Here is a 6,925-nt window from a genome sequence, read left to right on the forward strand (position 1 = left end):
GACGTGATGACGTGTAAGGAGAACGCCGGCCATACAGGGGATCCCTGAACGGAGAAGACACCGAGGAGGCAGGTAAGGTCCCTCCCGGTGTCCTGTAAGCACTAACCCGGCTATTCAGTCGGGCTGTTCGGGACCGCCGCAGTGAGATTGCGGCGGTCCCAAACAGCCCGACTGAACAGCCGGGTTAGTGTCACTTTCCCTTCAGACGCGGCGGTCAGCTTTGATCGCCACATCTGAAGGGTTAATACAGGGCATCACCGCGATTGGTGATGTCCTGTATTAGCCGCAGGTCCCGCCCATTGATGGCCGCAGGGACCGCCGCGATAGGGGTGTATTCGCCGTATAAGACGCACTGACTTTCCCCCCCCCCCCCCCCCCCAGTTTTGGGGAAGAAAAAGTGCGTCTTATACGGTGAAAAATACGGTAAATGGGCATGACGTAGAGACATAGCAAAAGTTTTTGATCGGTCGGGGTCTGATTACAAAAACAAGCTATGAGAGGTGTGCCCATAGCGCTTTTTCTCTCAACTCTGTGTCACGTGACCTGGACAAACTTAAAGGGGTATTCCAGGAAAAATCTTTTTTTATATCAACTGGCTCCAGAAAGTTAAACAGATTTGTAAATTTCTTCTATTAAAAAATCTTAATCCTTCCAATAATTATCAGCTGCTGAAGTTGAGTTGTCCTTTTCTGTCGGGCAACAGTGCTCTCTGCTGACATCTCTGCTTGTCTCGGGAACTGCACAGAGTAGAAGAGGTTTGCTATGGGGATTTGCTTCTACTCTGGACATGTCCCGAGACAGGTGTCATCAGAGAGCACGTAGACAGAAAGGAACAACTCAACTTCAGCAGCTCATAAGTACTGAAAGGATTAAGATTTTTTAATAGAAGTAATTTACAAATCTGTTTATCTTTTTGGAGCCAGTTGATATATATATATATATATATATATATATATATTAAAAAAAAGTTATTTCTTGGATAACCCCTTTAAAATGTTAGTCTATTAGACCATCCAGATCACATAGACACAAAGTGGGAAGAGAAGTGTGCGTTCTTGACATCGGTCAGGGTCTAAACACTCATGCCCCGACCGGTAAAAACTTTTGACATGTCAAAAGTTTTTCTGATGACAGGTACACTTTAAGGGTGCGTTCACACATACAGGATCTGCTGCATATTTTGTTGCATATTTTTGGCAGTGACACATATTGAAGTCAAAGAGTAGCTAAATCAGCAGAAGAAAAAAATGCTGCAAAATATGCAGCAGGTCCTGTATGTGTAAACGGGGTTAAGGGGTTTTCCAAAGTTAGACACTTCACTTATGCACTGGATAGGTGACAAGTGCCTGATTGGTGGGTGTCCAACCACTGGTACCCCCTTCGATCACATAAATTGGGGTCATCTGTTTCCACGTGGGAATGGAGAGGCAGTCAAGCAAGCATGCTGCTGTCCTATTCATTTGCTATGGGAACGACAGGTTGGTGGGGATCTGACCCCTGAAACCCCCTTTTGTCATAAGAATTGGCCATTCATGTTACTGAACCATTCACTTGCTACAGGACTGATGGAGATAGCCAAGAGCTGTACTTGGCGATCTCCAGCATTCCTATGACGACTAAAGGGAGCTGCAGTACACATGCTCCACTAGCACTCTGGTGGATCAGACATGTTTCGCCTGTTAAAGGGGTACTGCACCCCTAGACATCTTATCCCCTATCCAAAGGGACCCCCGCGATCTCCCTGCTGCACCTGGTGTTTGTTTGGAGCGTCGCATGCAGCACCGGAGGCTCGTGACGTCAAGACCACGCCCCGCTCGTGACGTCACGGCCAAGCCCCCTCAATGCAAGTCTATGGGAGGGGGCGTGACGGCCGTCACGCCCCCTTCCATAGACTTGCATTGAGGGGGCGTGGCCGTGATGTCATGAGCGGGGCGAGGCTGACGCCACGAGCCTCCGCCCCACCAGTCATCCGGCACGGAGCTAAGGTCGCTCCGTGCATCAGATGTCTGGGGTGGCGCAGCCGAGATTGCGGGGGTCCCACGCGGCGGGACCCCCGTGATCAGACATCTTATCCCCTATTCTTTGGACTGGGGATAAGATGTCTAGGGGCGGAGTACCCCTTTAAGTATTAAACTAAAATCTTTTAAATTGGGTGAACTGTAGTATTAAAAAATTACATATAACTTTTCTCTCTTCTACAGTAGTAGGTACAGTAGTTACATTATCGACAGTAGTTTTATCTTGAGCAAGAGGATGGTGACCATCGGCACTGACAGCTGCATTATCAGTGTGGCCACCCATCCTGTATCACTGTTTGCCGCCTCATAGTAACTTATAGAACCTCCCTGTAAACTTTTAACCTGAATGGCTCTATCTTGCAAAAATACAGTACTCACACCACGTTCCCCACTAAGCAACTAAGAGTGAGGAAGTAGACAAATGTATACATAGCCATCTGTGCTTTCAGCATTAAAGGGGTACTCTGGTGGAAAACCTTTTTTTTTTTTTTTTTTAAATGAACTGGTGTCAGAAAAATAAACAGATTTGTAAATGACTTCTATAAAAAAAAATCTCAATCCTTCCAGTACTTATTAGCAGCTGTATGCTACAGAAGAAATTCTTTTCTTTTTGAATTTCTTTTTTGTCTTGTCCACAGTGCTCTCTGCTGACACCTCTGTCCGTGTCAGGAACCGTCCAGAGCAGCATAGGTTTGCTATGGGGATTTTCTCCTGCTCTGGACAGTTCCTGATACGGGCATCAGGTGTCAGCAGAGAGCACTGTGGACAAGACAAAAAAGAAATTCCAAAAGAAATGAATTTCCTAGGTAGCATACAGCTGCTAAAACGTACTGGAAGGGTAAAGTAATTTACAAATCTGTTTAACTTTCTGGCCCCAGTTGATTAAAAAAAAAAAAAAAAGGTTTTCCACCAGAGTACCCCTTTAAGGATAAAGTTGTACCTTTACAATGTCATTGTAGAGTCAGGGATTCTGGTGATGGTACCTCCTGTAGTGCCATGATGACATTACACAGCACTACACAACATCACGTTCACTTGTGGCCTAGGAAGCCTGAACTAATAGGTGTGCACTGGGATCCTTGGCTACCCCAAGGTACATAGTTTATCTTGATAGAGCTCTACTGTCTTGGTAAAAGTAAATTTTTGCTAAATACTGATCTGGATTAACCCCTTAAGGACTCAGGGTTTTTCCGTTTTTGCACTTTCGTTTTTTCCTCCTTACCTTTTAAAAATCATAACCCTTTCAATTTTCCACCTAAAAATCCATATTATGGCTTATTTTTTGCATCGCCAATTCTACTTTGCAGTGACATTAGTCATTTTACTCAAAAATGCACGGCGAAACGGAAAAAAAAATCATTGTGTGACAAAATCGAAAAAAAAAACGCCATTTTGTAACTTTTGGGGGCTTCCGTTTCTACGCAGTGCATATTTCGGTAAAAATGACACCTTATCATTATTCTGTAGGTCCATACGGTTTAAATGATCCCCTACTTATATAGGTTTGATTTTGTCGCACTTCTGGAAAAAATCATAACTACATGCAGGAAAATTTATACGTTTAAAAATGTCATCTTCTGACCCCTATAACTTTTTTATTTTTCCACGTACAGGGCGGTATGAGGACTCATTTTTTGCGCTGTGATCTGAAGTTTTTATTGGTATGATTTTTGTTTTGATCGGACTTTTTGATCACTTTTTATTCATTTTTTTAATGGTATAAAAAGTGACCAAAATACGCTTTTTTGGACTTTGGAATTTTTTTGCGCTTACGCAATTGACCGTGCGGTTTAATTAATGATATATTTTTATAGTTCGGACATTTACGCACGCGGCGATACCACATATGTTTATTTTTTTTTTTTTTTTTACACTGTTTTATTTTTTTTATGGGAAAAGGGGGGTGATTCAAACTTTTATTAGGGAAGGGGTTAAATGACCTTTATTAACACTTTTTTTTAACATTTTTTTTGCAGTGTTATAGGTCCCATATGGACCTATAACACTGCACACACTGATCTCCTATGCTGATCACTGGCGTGTATTAACTAACACGCCTGTGATCAGCATTATCGGCGCTTGACTGCTCCTGCCTGGATCTCAGGCACGGAGCAGTCATTCGTCGATCGGACACCGAGGAGGCAGGTAAGGGCCCTCCCGGTGTCCGGTCAGCTGTTCGGGACACCGCGATTTCACCGCGGCGGTCCCGAACAGCCCGACTGAGCAGCCGGGTCACTTTCAGTTTTACTTTAGAAGCGGCGGTCAGCTTTGACCGCCGCTTCTAAAGGGTTAATACCGCACATCGCCGCGACCGGCGATGTGTGGTATTAGCCGCGGGTCCCGGCCGTTGATGAGCGCCGGGACCGACGCGATATGATGCAGGATCGCGGCGCGATCTCGCTTCATATCGCGGGAGCCGGCGCAGGACGTAAATATACGTCCTGCGTCGTTAAGGGGTTAAACAAAGTCAGAAAGTTGCCTATTAACTTCACATGCCGGAATGTCTGCACAGAGAATCTCCGGGACACTGCGGGGCACCGGCATAATCTGCTGGTGCTAGGATCACACGGAAATGCGCCGTGCATTCCATACAGTCTTTGCACAAAGAATGAACATGTTCATTCTTTGGGCGGACACGGAAATCGGAAATTCCGCCGTGTGCACAGAGCAGCCGAATCCCATTGAATTCAACGGGACTCTGCTGCGGTGGAACCTTTGGAATCCGGCACGGAAATTCTGCCATGTGAACATAGCCTTACAGTGCTGAACCTGATTTCACAGGCGTGTGAGCACTGCCAGAGAGCAGCAGAGAGGAGTTGCTCTGAAGCAGATCAGCTTGTCTGTGGTAAGTTGGATGCTGATAAACTGCACCAAAAAGACTGACTTTGGGACTGAACATGCCAAGTTTTGGGTGAGAAGCTGGGCGAGTTTATGTTATGCAAAGATCATGATGTAAAGGACATGTAAGTTTCTGTTATACTGCGTGCTGCAAGCAGAGCTTGTTGCTGTTAGTGATTAACGGAAGGGGCCATATTCAAATTTGCGATATTTTGCGAATATATGGACGAATATATGTTCCCAAAATTTGTTTATTCGCTATGTTCGTTCTTTTTTTTTCCCACGCAAAAATTCGGAATAAAATTTGCATAGTGCGCATGCGCAATTATATCTTTCACCTAAAAGAAGGGAGGGATCAGTGTCCAGTCTGGAAGTGCCGATATTCACATATATTTTCGCATAAATTTGCATAAAAAGAAAAGAAAAAAAAAATTATATTCGTCATTACGAATATATATCACTATATTCAAAATATTTGCGAAATTGGGAAGTGCCGATATTCGCGCTAAAAATTCACATTTCGAATATTTGCGCGCAACACTAGTTTGTTAGTTTGTGTGAATTGTTACAATAAACCAAGGACTACTGAACTGTGACACCTGCTTGTCTGGGTTTGTGTACTTGCTTGATAAACTGTATGAAGGATCCTGTTCTACAAATGTTATTAGTTATTTTTATGTTCCTCTGTACCTGCACCAATTTAGTTATGTATTTCTTCATACACAGATGCCCAAAACTATACACAATATTCCAGGCAAAACTTTGTTCCCCTCATGTGCATCTAGGCTTCTTCTGATAACATCCCATAATGTCATATGCCTTGGCAGCAGCTGCCTCACGCTGGTTGCTAAATTTAGGTTTATGGTCCATCAATTTCCCAAAGTCCTTTTCAATGTCAATGTCACTACCTGGAAGGATCATTGCAGAAAACTGTGGAAAACAAAGGCTATAGAACATACACAGAATAGCCAGAACAATAAAATATAGTTCAACCTTGACCAATTGAGGCATGGACGCCATGGACCTCTGAAGGTGTCCTGTGGAATCTGGCACCGAAATAATAGCAGCAGATCCCAAGTTGGGAGGTGGGGCCTCCATTGATCAGATGTTTTTCCAACACATCCTACAGGTGGTTGGATTGTGATCTGGAGAATTTGGAAGTTACCATCTTGATGTCTTTGTCGTGTTCCTAAATCCATTTCTGAAAAGAGGCCACTGTCATTAGGGAACCCCACTGCTATGGAGGGTGGGACTTGGTCTGTACAGTGTTTAGGTAGGTAGTATGTATCACAGTAACACCCACAGGATGCCAGGACCCAAGGTTTCAAGCAGAACATTGCCCATCAGATCACCAGCTCGTCTTCTTCCCATAGTGAATCCTGGTGCAATTTATTCCCTAGGTGACGAACGCTCAACCAGCCATCCATATATTGTAAAAGAAAATGTGATTCATTAAACCAAACCGCCTTCTTCCATTTTCCATACTCCAATGGTCATGTGGGCACTTTCATGGTAAAATATGTGGTGTCCACAGGGTGGTGTTAGTGAAAATACCTATTCACTTTGTGACGCCAGGGCACCGTTATCCAATACACTGTCCGAGGTTGGAGACAGCTTCTCCTGGGCCAGAGACGGGGAGTAAATGAACACACCGACGTCAGGTTACAGATAACTGTCTTTACTGAGCTAGGTGCACATGGTATTACACAAACAGCTGGCTTTAGGTGAGAGAAGGTAGCGTAACCATTTGGAAGCCCTGTTGCCTTGCTGGGACTTGTGGTGTTTACACCAAACAGATTAATACTGACTTGTAAGATTGAATCCTTGTAGCTAGGGTCCTGTCAAGGTACTGAAGACTTTTCTGCAGAGGCATGAACTTCCTCCTTGGGAGTAATCCTTGCAGGATGACCAGTTGAGAGGTTAGACTTGAAGTAGGCCTCTCCTCAGAGCACACGACACACAGCACACCTGAACCTCACTGTGCTCAGGAGCAACACTAGCAATGGACTGAGGTAACTCCCCCCCCCCCCCCCACTATATTATATATGGGAGACTTTACGGGTTCCTAT

Source organism: Hyla sarda, chromosome 4 (assembly GCF_029499605.1).
Source record: "Hyla sarda isolate aHylSar1 chromosome 4, aHylSar1.hap1, whole genome shotgun sequence".
In the NCBI taxonomy this organism is placed as follows: Eukaryota; Metazoa; Chordata; class Amphibia; order Anura; family Hylidae; genus Hyla; species Hyla sarda.